Raw genomic sequence first — 16,976 nt, 5'->3', positions numbered from 1 at the left:
CTGTCATTACCACAGTATTCAATAAGCCTATCCACCGGATTCTCAGCGAGATACGTAATGAACCCTTTGTTCGGCGGCCAGCCAAGCTGGGAGAAGCACAAAAAGGCTATGACGAGAGGTCTTGATGCACCTTCCATGATGAGAAGGGGCACCGCACTGAAAATTGCATGCCATTGAGGCAACATCTGGAGGAGTTAGTGGCAGCTGGGCACTTGGACCAGTACATAGAATGGGGGACACAACCAGCCCCCCAGGACCTCAACAAACCGAACGGGATGCCAGTCGACGGTCCACCCCAAAACGTAATCAACGTCATACATGGGATCGTCGAACCTGAGCGGGTATGTGAACTCAGGGGGATGATAAAAAAGGCTGAACACTTGAGAGAGGTATTAAGTGCATAACCTACCATCAAAAAGGGTAGAACAGAGGCTACGAACGTCATATCCTTCTTAGACAAGGATCTAGTAAGGTTACATTGCCCTCACAATGACACACTAGTGGTGACTTTGCGCGTCAAGAATTTTGACTTCAAGTGGCTTCTGATTGACCAAGGAAGTTCATGCGAGATAATGTTCTACGAGACTTTCAAAAAAACTGAAACTAGAGGACAAAGACCTGACACCTGCGATATCTCCCCTTGTTGGTTTCAACTCAATGCCAGAGTGGCCTGTAGGCAAGATAATCCTCACAGTAAAAGTAGGAACCATGACAAAATAGGTGGAATTCTGGGTATTGAAGGTCCCCTCCACTTACAACATAATCTTGGGAAGGACATGGCTGCATGCCATGCGCTCAGTGGTGTCAACCTACCATCAGGCATTACAATTCCCCAACAAAACCGGCGTGATTAAAGAAGTCTTAGGAGACCAAATCATGTCGAAGCAATGTCTCGTCACAGTAAATGGAAGCCGTGCTGCAAAAGGGTTTGTACAGAAGATGGAAGAGCTAGAGAGCAATGAACTGTTTGCGGATATCGGCAAAGTAGCTGAATAGAAGGCAGTGAAAGACTTGGTAGAGGTAAGGATAGATGAAAAGAACCCAGAAAAGTTCTTTTTGCTTGGCTCGTCTTTATCCAGCACTGAGAGAGTAGAGGTCATGGAATTTTTAACCTCTAACATCGAAGTGTTTGCTTGGACACCATACGACATGCCTGGCATTGACCCAAACTTCATCTGTCACCAACTTAATGTCCACCCAACTGCCAGACCAATTATACAGTGCACTCGAAGATCGGTGCTCCACCACGCAGAGATAGTGGCGGAGGAAGTGGGAAACTTGCTGGAGGCAGGAGCCAACAGAGAAGTACACTATCCCAAGTGGATCTCCAATACTGTTGTAGTGCCAAAGAAGAATGAAAAGTGGCGTGTCTGCGTGGACTACAAAACAGTCAACAAGGCATACCCAAAGGACAGTTTTCCTCTACCGCGGATAGACCAACTGGTAAACCTGACGGCAGGACACAATCGACTTAGTTTCCTTGATGCGTATAGAGGTTACCATCAGATCGCTATGTTTGAACCAGACCAGGAGGTCACATCATTTACAACGCCTAGAGGATTGTATTGTTACAAGGTCATGCCCTTTGGCCTAAAGAACGCAGGAGCTACATTCCAACGGATGGTCACCAAAATGTACGAACCGTTGTTAGGCAGAACAATGGAGGCTTACATAGATGATATGGTGGTCAAAAGCAAGGATGAGAAGGACCATCTCAGGGACCTAGATGAAATGTTCCAAATTCTGAAGAAGAACAATTTGCGTCTAAATGCATCCAAGTGTGCATTCGGCATAGGATCAGGCAAATTCCTAGGTTTTCTAGTGACCAACCGAGGTATAGAAGCAGACCCATCTCAGATCAAAGCAATCCAGGATCTTGAGAGGGCCAACATAGTCAAAGAGGTGCAGCATCTCACTGGCCTAGCAGCCGCACTCAACCAGTTCATAAGTCGATCGTTAAACAGATGTCGACCATTCTTCCAAGCATTAAAGGCCAAGTTTGAGTGGGATGAAGAATGCGACTGTGCCCTAGAAAGTTTGAAAGAGTACATGTCTTCTCCACCGTTGTTAGTAACCCCAGTGCCTGGAGAAGAGCTCTTTTTGTACCTAGCGGTTTCACAGCATGCAGTCAGCGCAGTGTTGGTCAGAGCGGAAGGAATCCAACATCTGCCTATCTTTTATGTTAGCAAAACCTTGCTAGCTGCTGGAACAAGGTACTTGCCATTAGAAAAGCTAGCATTAGCTTTGATAATAGCCTCAAGAAAGCTGTCATACTATTCCATGCTCACACTGTGATCGTCCTAACAGCTTTTCCCTTAAAGGCCTTGTCTGAAAGGGCGGATTTTTCTGGGTGAATCTTGAAATGGGCCGTGGAGTTGGGGCAGTTCGATATCAAGTTCCAACCCAGAACAGCAATAAAATCCCAAGCTTTAGTAGACTTTGTGACTAAATTCACACCAGGAAATCATCACATCTGCCCAGTCGATTTAACCGACATAACCAAAGTAAGGGGGGAAAGTGCCGCTGGAACTGCGCAGCCCCTAATACAGGATGCCCAACCACATTGTAAGCCACACAGGATTGAGGAAAGGAGGGAGGGGGAAAACCACGTTGTTCCCAGCGAAGACTCATCAAAAAGTAAAGACTTGGAGCAGTCAGATAATGAAGATCAAACCCTAACAGTAGGCATGGACATGGAAGAAAACATTAGTAACACTTTTGATCCCAAGACATCATCCGATCCCTCTACTTGCTGGAAGCTATTCGTGGATGGAGCATCCAATAGACACGATACAGGACTTGGCGTAGTCCTTATCTTACCAGACGGCCTAACAATTGAACAAGCAGTCAACCTTGGTTTCCCATCATCAAACAATGAGGCGGAGTATGAAGCACTTTTAGCAGGCCTAAAATCAGCACTTTTCATGAAGGCCACCGAGCTAATGGTTTATAGCAACTCCCAGCTGGTAGTAAACTAGATTTCAGGTGACTACGAAGCGAAAGATAAGAGGATGGCTAAGTACCAAGAGTTAGTCAGAAAGGAGATCATGAAGTTCGAAGTAGTTCGGATAGAGCAAATTGGCCGAGAAGAAAACTGTAGAGCAAACGAGCTGGCAGGTTTTGCGTCAATGGAAGATACATCTATCCCACACCCATTACTGATCGACTTCTTACCTAGACCAAGCATTGAAGAACTCGAAGTAGCTGAGGTATGTTGTGCTGAACTAGGCCCTTCATGGATGGATCCTATTATAGTATTCTTAAAAGACGACATCTTACCTGAAGAGAAGAAAGAGGCCAACAAAATAAGAGTAAAGTCACAGCAATATTGGCTCTCTCCATCATTGGCGTTATACAAAAAATCCTTCACAGGACCTTACTTGAAATGTGTCCATCCTAGCAAGGTCGAGTCATTTTTGTTCGAGATACATGAAGACGTATGCGGAAGCCACCAAGGAGGGAGATCATTGGCTTACAGAGCAATCTCACAAGGATATTGGTGGCCATATATGCAGGCAGATTTTGAGAAGTATGTCTAAAGGTGCGAGAAATGTCAGAAGTTCGCACACCAGATACACCAACCAGCCAGAGAGCTTCTACCACTAAGTAGCCCATGGCCCTTTGCAATGTGGGGCCTGGATATAGTGGGACCACTTCCAACGGCACCCGACGACAGAAAATTATTTCTTGTAGCAACAGACTACTTCACAAAATGGGTGGAGGCAGAAGCACTCGCATCAATAAAGGAGAAAGATGTTAAAAGTTCATCTGGCAGAACATTATAACCCGATTCGGCATACCTAAGGCTCTAATATCTAACAATGGCACTCAGTTTGATGGCAAAATTTTCAGGGGCTTTTACGAGGAATACAAGATAGAATTCTACAACTCTACACCGGCATACCCTTAAGCAAATGGCCAGGCAGAATCATTAAATAAAGTAGTCTTAGATGGTTTGAAGAAAATATTGGAGAAAGCAAAAGGCAAGTGGGCTGAGGAGCTTCCTCTTGTTTTATGGGGCTTACCATACTACACCTCGGCAGTCAACTGGTGAAACACCTTTTTCCTTGGCTTATGGCATGGAGGCAGTAATCCCACTGGAAGTCGGCCTCCCCATAATTAAAAGTGAAAATTTTGACCCAGACTTGAATGGAGAAGCCATAGCCTTGGAACTCGACCTTGCCGAAGAGAGAAAGGAAAAAGCTCTATACATTGCCTCATACCAGTAGGAGTTATCTAGAAAATATAACAAAACGGTGCATCCGAGGTAATTCAAGATTGGGGATTGGGTACTACGCAAAGTAATGGGAAACACTTTGATATTCGGAGATAGCAAGCTAGGACCTAACTGGGAAGGTCCATACAAAGTGGTCGGTTTAGCTGGAAAAGGGGCATGTCACTTCGAAGATGGAGACTGCAAGGCTATTCCTAGGCCTTGGAACACTGCTAATCTCAAACTATTTTATTTTTAGCTTTTCCTTAAAATACTTGTAATTTTTCTTTTTTAAATAAAACAAGTTGTTTCCTTTTCAGCATAATTCTTTCTATTGTAAAAATTGTTCTCAGTCATTGCCAGCAAGGGGCAATCAGAAAGTTTGGCAGGAATAACCAAACAAGTTAGCTCTCTTTAGCCGAGATAAGGATCTAGGCTGAAGAATGTTGGCCAGAATAACCAACATTGAGCTTTCTTTAGCCGAGATCAGGATCTAGGCTGAAGAAGGTTGGCTAGAATAACCAACATTGAGCTGTCTTCAGCCGAGATTAGGATCTAGGCTGAAGAAGGTTGGCAGGAATAACCAACATTTATCTCTCTTCAACCGAGATAAGGATCTAGGCTAAAGAGGTTGGCAGGAGAAACCAACATTTATCTCTCTTCAGCCGAGATAAGGATCTAGTTTGAAAAGGTTGGCAGGAATAACCAACATTTAGCTCTCTTCAGCCGAGATAAGGATCTAGGCTGAAGAGGTTAGTAGGAATAACCCACACTTATCTCTCTTCAGCCGAGATCATGATCTAGGCTCAAGAAAGTTGGTAGGAATGACCAACAGTAAACAGATTACAAATCTTTTGAACCGAAATGTCTATCTCGGCAATGAGATGTCAAGACAATTACAAGTAAGAGTAACCGAACAAAAAGAGTGAAAAAAGAGCAGATTTCATTGCATTTTAAAATATCCACTACAAGAGGAGGGGCTTAAGCCCGGCTACAAATTCTTTCAAGAGTAAAACAACAAAAGAAGAAAAACAAGATCAAGCCAAGAGGTCGTCCAAATCTACATCAAGGTCAACCCGAGCTTTGTCGCTTGGTAGCTCGGTTTCAACAGGTACATTGGTCACATACGCATCATCAACTGTGCTTGGCACCAGTGGCTCCACCCGAGCTGTTTGAACGGTTAGAAGACCGCGATCATTGTTAGCACTTGGGGCATTGTTTGAATCAGGTGATCCTTCTTCCTCCTCTCCCGTTTGAAGAAGCTTCTGTTGAATGGCGTTGGCATATTCCGCCATATAACTTGGGATAAAGTGAGGGGGAGGGTTCTGAAAGACCTCAATTTCTGGGCCAAGACCGAGCTTCGCAATAGCTGTCTTCCAGCCACATTTGAAAAAGATGTCTTTTGCAGCCTCGCACTACAAGACATATGTGGCCTCCCCCTCTTTGTAGTTGTGGTCCTCAGCGTCATCCGCGCTCTTTTTCAGCTCAGCGATCTCGACATCTTTTTTCTTCTCAAGCTTGGTCAACTCGCGCAGATAGCGTTCTCTCTTTTTGGCCAGGGCCTCTGCTTGTCCGCTTCTGCTGAGTTAACCAGCTTGGTAAGCCGGGCGACTTCAGATTCGAGCTCGGTCATTTTTTGTTTGGCCTCATTCAGCTCAGCATCTTGGTGTTGGCTTCTGCTACGACCAGCCGTGTTGTCTTATGTAGCTCCAGCACACGCTTATGAGCAACGTGGTTCTTCTGCATGGCCTATAAAAGGAGAGAGAGCGATGATAACAAAAACCAAGCGAACAGAAGCAAATTGAAAATTAAACAAAGAGAGCGCTTACTAGAACCATTGATTTGGTGGCCGAACGGATGGCCTTCAGCTCGGTCAAATGATCATGATGTTCCATGTCTGGTGGTAAACACACGCTTTTAGCAAGGTTGAAGGCTAGTGTGTGGTCTTTGTCTGCCACCACTGAGTCTGTGTTCGTTATGGCTCGGTTCTTATAGGTTATTTTTGGAGCCCACTCTGAAGGGCTAGCTCGGTTTGATTGCCTTGGCTCAGGACTTGGCTGCGTTGTTTCTGGAAGCATGCGGTCATCTTCATCAATCAGTCATTGCAGCTCGGTTGAAGCAGAGCGTGCACGCTTGTTTGACCGGGATGATGAGGCTCGAGCAGTGGGAAGGGCCACCACTACCTCAACTGTTTGACCGGCTTGTGTTGTCTCAATCTGAATCCCGCTGTTGAGAGTTGATGTTGTCTCGATGACCAGTGCTCGGACAGCTCGACGCTTTGCCATCTCTTGTTCTTCGGTTAGGGGAATGAAGTTTATTTGTGGCAAGTTGGAGTCCGGTTCTGGTGATGGTTCCAATAGAAAATCAGTTACTCTGACCTTCCTTCTTCCGTTGTATCGATAGGTCGGCTCGAAGTTAAGTAGCTCGGCCCAACCTCGATAACGGTAACGAAGCGCGGCGCGAAGAGCGTCTAGGTTGGGGTATTGGTATTGTGATTTTAGCTGGTTCAAGTATGCATAAGGACAAAGGCAACAGTTAGCGCGTCGTAAAAGTTATAAACAACAAGAACAAGAAACACACAAACTAAGCCGAGGTATTCATACCGACTGTTCCTTTATTCTAGTTAATACTGTAGCCCGGTATCTGGGCTTCCTGGTCTTCAAAATTGCCAAAAACCCAGAAGAAGTCGTCGTCATTCACGTCTTTGTCCGGTGTATTTTTGATTATTTTCTCTCGGTGTCTTCTTATTCTTAAATAATACACCCAGCCGTCTTCATTTTGGCCGAGTGAGTACTGATGGAATAGCTCGGCTAAACCGAGGTTGAGGCCAAGCCGACGGTTTAGCTCGGCGATGCCATTTATTATTCTATATGAATTGGTGCAGAGTTGAGTGGGGCAGAGCCTTGTCTGCATAAGGAATTCACAGAGGAGTGGCTGAATGGGAAATCGGAGACCGACTTCTACAATGGATATTACGGTAAAGGGAACAAAGCCCAATTTTCCCCATGGCATGGTATCTAGTTCGGTAAGTGAGAGATGGACATCATCAGAAATGTTGTAGTCCTTGCGGAATTTGGTGATGGCCCCTGGGGAGTTTACTAAGAATCGGTATTTACCCATTTAACTTAATTTGTTTATAAGTTAGCATGGTAGCCTATCTCGGTGGTGAGATGATGTTGAATATCTCGGTTGAGCATGCAAAGGTGTGCCTGGCCAACCTAGTCAAAGTCTGCAAAGGGAAGATAAAAAGTGTTATGCCCAGACAACTGAACCGAGCTAAAGAAAGAAGGATAAATAAATATAAACTCTAGATCGGCTAAGTGGGTTACAACCCTTAGTTCGGTCATAGCATGAGTTTTTAGCCCGGTTACTGAGCATTAAGGATTTTAGCTCGGTCAAAACACAGGTTTTTAGCTCGGTTATTGGGTAAGGTTTTCTAGTTCGGTTGGGTATGCACCTATCACAAACTGGCTCCTAGTTCGGTTATGGTGTTATTTTCAATCAAAAGGATCGCATTCCAGATTGATTGAGGATTCAACTATAGTGATTATGGCCTGGGGATATGGTTTTCAAGTTTTCGTGGTCCTTACCCAATTGTACAAAACTACAGAAGTTTGTTTTGGAAAATATATGTATATATACATATCTATGCTATACATACTCACGAAATAAATAGAAAAAGTGAAGGAGTGAGTCACTTACAGTTTTGAGCTAAGAGGATGAAGATCAAAACATTGAAGATGCCAGGCTAGAGCACGAGCTTTTCAGGCGCTATGGACGTGAAAATGAAGATTCAGAAGGCAAATGAGAGAAGATGAATAGTGGAGTGTTTGATTTGGAAAAAGTAGGGTTTTTGTATAATGCACTAAAATGGGCGGGACTGTTCAAAATCTCAGAGTACGAAGGCGGCAGTGACAGTTGTACTAGACTAGTGGGAGCTTGCCACGTGTCCGAGAGAATAGAAAACGATTCAAACGTACAGAGCAATTGAAAAGACATTTATGGACCGGACTCATCGGTAGCTCGGTGGAATCTGAGCACGGTAGGCTTGAATGTCTCTAGCTCGGCTGGAGAAGAATAATCCCAAATCATGCATTGCATATGGCATTAAGGGGCAATTGAGAGGGTAAAATGTGTAAATCTGGGCCGAGCTAAGACTGCGCAGAAGTGAGCCGAGCTGTGGGCTGAGTAGAATGGGCCTAGTTAGCTCGGTCATAAATGATTGAAATAGCTCGGTTGGAGTAAGCTAAATTGAGGTACAGGAAGATTGAATTAGAAGAGTAAGGTGGGACTGAGCTAGGTGAAGCTCGGCTAAATTTGCCGAGCTTAAGCATGGCAGTGTTAGCTCGGTCATTTTGTCATACTACCGAGGTAAAACCATTTCACTTGGTTAAAGCAGTGAGAAGGGTGTTAAGGGATAAGCATTATCTTTTAGAGATGTGATTCCTAGGAGGACTCTACATTGAGGAATAAGAGTTCTATTAGGATTATGCTACACAGAATCTATAAAAGCTCGTAAAAGGACCTATGTAAAGGTATCACAAGTTTGACTCTTAGAAACACAGAGCTTCTTGTCTATTGTCTATTTATTGATTTAGGCATCGAAGAGGTATCCGACACACACCCGCCGGCTAGCTCACGTTTGTGTTTTCAGGAAGTAAAGCGACGACATTTGGAGGAGCGCGAACTTGATCAACAGGATTATACGAGAAGATTATTTCGTGCTCGTACAATACCCCTGGCAAACCGTTCCCTTGGGGCAGACCACGGATGCCACGGCTTGGGTATATAGCTCTGGGTGTGGGCATCCTTAGCAGTTCTTGCATATTTGATCAATGGGGGGTTTCCAAATTAACCGTGGCCATGGCTTAGTGATTAGTAAGAAAATCTATTTGGTGAGATTTTGAGTGTCACCTAAACTAATAAAATTGTTGAAATTATTTTAAATTGTTGTTATATTATCATGCTATTAATTCCATCATTTTCTCTAAATTGTCATGATTATTATCTGATTACTTTCTCTTAAAAAGAATGGTAGGTTGGTTATGTTTTTTTACTATGTTGCAAAACTAATGGCATATATTTTGTTGCCCTGGCGTTTTGTGCCAGATTATGACGATGAAGGGATTGAAGCCGGCCCGCTGCTAATATAGAATCGTGGTTAACTTGAAAATAAGAATATAGCAAAATAAAATTTTATTATCTTTTGTTTTAATAATTATGAATGTTATAAAGTTGTTGTAATATTGTATGTGGACTCGTAATTTTGTTTTGTTGTTAAACTTTGACTATGTGAGAATTTAAATTTCCCCAATTAGTTGTTAAAAATTTTATTTAACAAGTTATTTGTTATTTAAATTTTATGATGTTTCAAAAAAAAATATTTGGGGCGTCACAATTTGGTATCTGAGCTTAGATTCGAACCTTTGGGCCATGGGTAGCAATTATTATTATTATTTTTAACGTTAAGAATGCCTTACGTTAACTTGTAATTTTTTGTGACTTAACTAAGTTAGAACCTTTTTAATTGTAGGATGCCAGGGTCATCAGATATTAACTCTAATGAGGAAGAATCGGTGAGAAACTATGACATAGAATCTGACCCAAGTGAGGAAGTGGAGTCGACTGTAGAAAACTATGAGCCTAAGTTTGACCCTAAAGAAATTGTACCAATAGAAAACTACGAGCCTGAGCCTGAGCTTGAGCCTGAGCCTGAGCCTGAGCCTGAACCTAAACATGACACGAAGAGATTGCACCAATGTATAACCCACTGAACATAATTGTGATTGAGTCTGACACTGAAGATGAATCTGTAGAAGGCAATACTGATGAGAGCACTGGAGATATAGGGGTCGTGTTTAAGAATTGGGATGTTTAAAATGGGCTACAAATTGGCTCATTCGTATGTGTTAGAATTTATCTCCTAGGAGGTTGTGCTTGGAAATCTAAGAGTTGGGTGGGTGCCTACATTGGACCTGTCTAAATTTTAAGGCAAGAGACTCTCTGGTTATATCAGCTAGGCCCTTTCCTGGATGGCTTCACCGATAGGATGGGCAACATCTTGGACATTTAAAGCCTTCAGTATATCATGCTCGACCCAAATAGAATTGTGAAAAGAGATGGGTCAGTGGACTTCAAGGATTGAAGGATCTATTGGGAGGAGCTGGTGCAGCTGCTAGGGCATTATGTGCAGGAAACTGTTGTCTTCGTGAGAGTGTTGTGGCAATTCATGGGGCTTTTTCAAGTCACGTGGGAGCTGGAAGCCCTTGTGAGAAGAGACTTTCCTTGGCTGTTTTAGAGATCTTAAGGGAATTATAACTAGGCTAACCAATTTTTTTGTATGCTTAAATGTAAAATTGCTTAGTTTAGAATTGTGGGTGTAGGAGTTAACTTGGATTGTAGGGGCTATCTTTTGCTCATAGTATTTTATTTTATTTTTTTTTCTTTTGTTTTATTTGTACTTTGCTAATTGTAGCTTGTTTAATCTACTTAATGAAGTTTTTTTTTTTTAATTACTATTCCTGCACATAAATATAATAATAATAATGATAATAAATAAATGAATAAATCACAAATTACAGAAAATCCCATCATATAGAATGGCTGGACGAACAAGAAATAATAACAACGGTAATGGAGATGGAGTGTCTGATGGGGATGTCGCTCGAATTATATGTGCAATTGCTGATAGGGTAGGCAATATACCACCCCGAAACCAAGATCAAAGCAAATCTGAAATGATAGCAAAATTTGAAAAGCTACATCCCCATAAATTCCTTGGTGGATCAAACCTCCATGAAGCTGAAACTTGGTTAAGACAAATTAAGAAGTTGCTAGGTACTTCTGACATTCGAAATGAGCAAGATAGAGTGACCATGGCAGCATTTCAAATGGAAGGGGAAGTAGATCATTGGTGGGAAATGATCAGAAGTACTAGACAAGTAGAGACATTAACTTGGAGACAATTCGAAGACTTATTCATGGAAAAATATTTTCCTAACTCGCTAAGACAAGAAATGGTTCAAGAGTTCCTCCAACTGAAATAAGGAACATGTTAGTCACTTAATATGCGAACCGTTTTGAAGCTCTCTCACGGAACGCTTCAGCCATAGTAACAAATGAAGAGGATAAGGTTAGATGATTTGAATGGGGTTTGGACACAAACATTAGATGAAGATTGATCGCAGTGTAACTTTCCACCTATGCTCAAATGGTGGATCAAGCTTTAATTGTGGAACGAGAATTATCGGATTCTGAACGCATTCGAAATTAGCGATCAAGGAACAATAACCAACCACGCGGAGGAGGCCCAGTCCGCAACACCAGAAACCATCATGCACCAACACCTTATATCGGAGGGTTGCAGCAGCAACAAAGGCAGAATTGAGGAAACCAACAAGGAGGAAACTTTGTAAATGAGTGGAAAGGAAAGTGTTTCAGATGTGGTCAACAGGGGCATCGTCGAAGTAAGTGTCCTTAAGCTGGGGAATATTTTATGGATCAGCGAGGGGCATAACTATACAACAAATGCCAGCCAGGGCAAGATTCTAAGCCTACTCAAAATGCTCCGATCAACAAGGGGTAGCCATAAGCCTCCAGCAATGCAGGCCGACCAAGAACACAACCATAAGAAGTTGGAAATGGAAAGAAACTAGAAGGGATTAACCAACAGGCAGTAAGAAGAATGTATGCTCTCCAAAAAGAAGAAAATGCTGGTAACCCATCAGTAATTCAAGGTATGTTAATCCTTATGAATTCTTAGGTTAAAGTATTGTTTGATTCTGGAGCTTCGCATTCTTTTATATCCTATGCATGTGTGTCAAGTTTGGGTTTGGAACCAGAAACGTTAGAGATAGCTATGAGTGTCGCTTCACCCTTAGGTGGTCAAACTCCAGTAAATCTAGTATGTAAATCTTGTGAACTAGAAATCTCCAGTTCATATTTGATCTGTGATCTAAGAGTTATGGAGATGTCTGATTTTGACGTCATCCTAAGAATGGACTGGTTGTTAGTTCATCAAGCCATTATTGATTGTTACTGTAAGACGGTGACAACATCCTCCCTTAATGGCACGAAAGTTTAATTTAAAGGAGATAGACAAGATTCTTTAACTCCAACGTATCGTAAGTCGTGGTGGCATGATCAACTAACTGAATGGTTGGCAAGCTTAATTTTGGAAGACGAAAATCGAAAGGATCTAGGATTACCCCATGTGGTGTGCGAGTATGCTGACGTTTTCCCTGATGAATTATCGGGTTTACCCCCAAAACGAGACATAGATTTCACGATCGAGCTTCAACCTGGGACTTCACCAATTTCAATAGCACCACATTATATGGCGCCAGCTGAACTTCGAGAATTGAAGGAGCAGTTATAAGAATTGTTGAATAAAAAGTTCATCAGACCAAGTGCGTCTCCATGGGGAGCTGCTAGCATTATTTGCGATGAAGAAGGATGGAACCTTAAGATTGTGCATCGATTTTTGACAACTAAAATCGAGTCACCATTAAAAATCGACATCCCTTACCCAGAATTGATGACTTGTTCGATCAATTAAGAGGTTCAAAATGTTTTTCCAAAATTGACCTTAGGTCGGGATACTACTAACTTCGTGTCAAAGAAGAAGATATACCCAAAACTGCGTTTCGAACCCGTTATGGCCACTATGAGTTTGTGGTAATGCCATTTGGTTTGACGAATGTGCCTGGGGTATTCATGAGTTTAATGAACAAAATTTTTACACCTTATTTGGACCAATTTGTGGTAGTATTCATTGACGATATTTTGATATACTCACGATCGGAGGAAGATCACGAGCAACATCTAAAAACAGTTTTGCAAATTCTAAGGGAGAACCAATTATATACTAAGGCTAGCAAATGTAAATTTTGGTTGAAGGAAGTAAAGTTCTTAGGTCATGTTGTGTCTGAATCAGGAATATCAGTGGATCCTGCTAAAGTAGAAGCAATAATGGGATGGAAACAACCTAAGAATACATTTGAGACTCGTAGTTTCTTGGGATTAGCAGGTTATTACAGGAGATTCATTCAAGATTTATCCAAATTAGCCAAGCCGATGACACACCCAACACGAAAAGAAGTAAAGTTTGAATGGAACGAAACTTGTGAGCAGTCGTTTCAAGAACTCAAGAAGAGACTGACAAGCGCTCCTATACTAATCATACCTGAACGTGACATCAGGTACATGGTTTATTGTGATGCCTCTAAAGAAGGGTTATGTAGTGTGTTAATGCAAAACAGGAAGGTAGTAGCTTATGGATCAAGACAATTGAAAAATTATGAGAAAAATTATTCTACTCATGATCTGGAGTTGGCGGTTGTGGTCTATGCACTTAAGACTTGGTGACATTACCTTTATGGCGAAAAGTTTGAGATATTTACCGACCACAAAAGCTTGAAGTACTTGTTCACACAAAGAGATTTGAACATGAGGTAGAGACGTTGGATGAAGTACCTTGAAGATTACCAATTCACTTTGTCTTATCATCCCAAGAAAGCTAATGTTGTAGTAGATGCACTAAGTCGAAAGGCAAGAGAGATTGTAGCCAACATATCAATTAAAGAATGGGAAATGGTAAGCATCGTGAGTTTAAGTCACAACCAGAGACTTGGAATGGGAAGGATAGGTTGTTTGCGATAATTACAACACTCCAACTTCTTACCAAAGTGTTGGAATCCCAAAGATTTGATCAAGAGACCGACTTCATCAAGGCACGATTAGTGTCCAGGGAATCTTCACCGAATTGGACGCTCCATCAAGATGGTAGTTTAAGGTATTTAGGTAGAATTTTTGTGCCGAACATCGAACAATTGAGAGAAGAAGTACTTAAAGAATTTCACCATTCAGTTTTTGCGGTTCATCCGAGAGGAAACAAGATGTACTAGGATCTCAAACGACATTATTGGTGGAGTGGAATAAAGAGAGACGTTGCTCAATTCGTTTCTAAGTTCTTGACGTGTTAGCAAGTGAAGGCAGAACATCATAAGCCGGTAGGGAAACTCCAACCTTTACCAATACCTGAGTGGAAATGGAAACGCATAACAATGGATTTTATAACAGGACTACCCCAGTTGCTGTAAGGCCATGATGCCATTTGGGTGGTGGTTGATCGGTTAACTAAGATGGCATATTTTCTACCAATAGGACCAGTAGACTCAATCGAATCATTAAGTCGATTATTTATTTGAGAAATCATTAGGTTGCATGGAGTACCAGTCTCAATAGTGTCAGATCGTGATTCTCGTTTTACGTCACAATTTTAGCAAAGTCTGCAGAAAGCTATGGGTACAGAGTTGTGTTTTAGTACGACTTTTCACCCTCAAACTGATGGTCAATCAGAAAGAACAATTTAGACCTTAGAAGACATGCTTCGAGCTTGTGTTATGGACTTTAAGGGTAGTTGGGAGAGACACTTACCACTAGTCGAATTCTCTTACAATAACAGTTTTCAAGCAAGTATTGGTATGACATCGTATGAAGCTCTGTATGGACGGCCTTGTCGATCACCAATATGTCGGACAGAAGTCGGAGAAACACCTCTTTTAGGGCCAGCGTTGGTTCAAGAAACTACCGAGAAGGTGAAATTAATTAGACAAAGACTTGAGACTGCTCAGAGTAGGCAAAAAAGTTATGCAGATCAAAGGAGAACACTTTTAGCATTTCAAGTTGGAGATCATGTATTTTTGAAAATACAACCTTGTCGAGGAGTTGTTCATTTCGGAAAGAAGGGAAAGCTGTCACCTCACTTCATTGGGTTTTTTGAAATTTTGGACAAAATAGGAGAGGTGGCGTATCGTTTGGCTCTACTAACTGGCTAGAGTACATAATATTTTCCACGTCTCTATGCTGTGAAAATATGAGCCACACCCTTCTCACATCATCAATTCGGAGGAAATTAATCTTGATGAAGATGTGACATTTGAAGAAAAGCCTGTTAAAATTTTAGATCCTCGCGAGAAGAAATTACGAGGTAAAACTATACTGTTGGTTCGAGTTCTCTAGAGACATCGTGGGACCGAAGAGTCAACATAGGAACGAGAAGATATGATACGTGTCAATTACCCTCAGTTTTTCGAGTCTAAAGGTATGAATTAATTTTGAGGATGAAATTTTTTTTAGGAGGGTAGATTGTGAAAACCCGCATTTAATTATTCTTAAAATAAATAAATAAATAAATAAAATTTATCTAGAGTCTATCTGAAGTATATATTAGTGTAAAAGTTAGTTTTAAATTAATCCAATTCAATCACTAAGAAAGACATTATTAAGAATAATCAGTGCATTTGGTTTGAGTTTTTCTGGATAAAGTTTTTTGAAAACTGAGTTTTTTGTTTTTCGTGTTTTTTTATTTTTAGTGAATATTTTTAAAATTTTAAACATTTTTCTAGTTTTTTAGATGCATCTTACTTATATGTATCTAAAAAGTAAAAATTTTGTGAAAAAATATTTTAAAAAATTAATAAATACATAAAAATATAAAAAAATGTACCGAATTCTAGTATTTTTTTTTGTATTTTTGGTATTTAATGAATTTTTAAAAGATTTTTTTCACAATTTTTTTACGTTTTAGGTATATTTATGTTAGGTATATCTAAAAATAAAAAAAAAATTGCTTAAAATATTAAAAAAATTATTAAAAACAAAAAAACACGAAAAATAAGAAGGTAGAATTTTCTGAAAACTGTTTTCAGAAAAACGAAACCAAACAAGCTGAATAATTTTGTGGATGTTCAATATTTGTTGTTTATAAATTATTTTAATAAGGATTCAATATGATAATTATATTTGCTAAATAATTTAGTTAAAAATCTTAGTGTATTAATTTTAATAAACTAAAAAAGAAAAATTGAAATTTCAAATTTTCTGTGGCATGAATGCCATATGTTTGCTCGCATGCCATATAGGGAATAAGACCCAATTATGTGCCTTGGATTTGAAAATTTTGATTAGACAACATAGAATGATAAGGAGAGAGAGAGAGAGAGAGAAGGCTCAGTTGGTGAATTCAAATATATATATATATATATGTGTGTGTGTGTGTGTGTGTGTGTAAATGCTGCTCCTCAAGATCAATGAGGAAAGGAGGAGCAAAGGAATTCCGTGAGCACGGTTAAAAAAAGAAGAGTGAGAGATTAGGGAAGTTAAAATTTTCTACCATTTCATCATCCTATTATTAAGTAAGAAAACCCTCTCAACCCTCTCAATCTTCTCATTTTTTTTTATTGTTGAAAATTTCAAATTATATTCATAAGATAAAATGACTAAACTTGTAGATAGAATTTTATTTATAGTTGTATGTAAATTTATGATTTGTATATCAAATATTTGAAGATATTGGTAGTCTTAAAATCATGATAATAATGTGGAATTTGGACTTGCATGTGAAGTTTATGTCATTAAAAAGATTATTGAAGATTTTATTTGGCCCTTAAATCTGGCAGAAAGTTGTACGAACTTTTAGACAATTTTATACTCAATTTTTTGAGATGATTTCTTCTACAAAGTTGTTTAAAATGATTTCTGGGAAATTCTTCTACAATTTTTTCAGTAATTATTGAGTTTTGTACGAATTTATATTTTAACTAAATCTGGAGATCTAGGCAGATTCTACTATGTGTTTGAAAAATCATTAAAATTTTTATATTAAACCAAATCTGGTAATTTCTAAACAAAAAATAAAATTTGAGAAGTCTAGTTTCATAATAAATTTTTATATTATGGATTTGATTTATAAATTTAAGTA

The 16,976-nt window shown here is 40.2% G+C and overlaps 1 pseudogene; it reads left to right on the top strand.

The window, feature by feature from the left end:
• Positions 1–12,892: 12,892 nt before the first annotated feature.
• On the top strand, positions 12,893–13,579 carry LOC145802635 (putative mitochondrial protein AtMg00860 pseudogene; annotated as a pseudogene).
• The last annotated feature ends 3,397 nt before the right edge of the window (positions 13,580–16,976 follow it).

Source organism: Camellia sinensis, chromosome 11 (assembly GCF_055761805.1).
Source record: "Camellia sinensis isolate YWXY chromosome 11, ASM5576180v1, whole genome shotgun sequence".
Classification (NCBI taxonomy): domain Eukaryota; kingdom Viridiplantae; phylum Streptophyta; class Magnoliopsida; order Ericales; family Theaceae; genus Camellia; species Camellia sinensis.
Note: the sequence above shows the minus strand (reverse complement) of the source record. Positions and strands in the feature narration are given on the sequence as shown.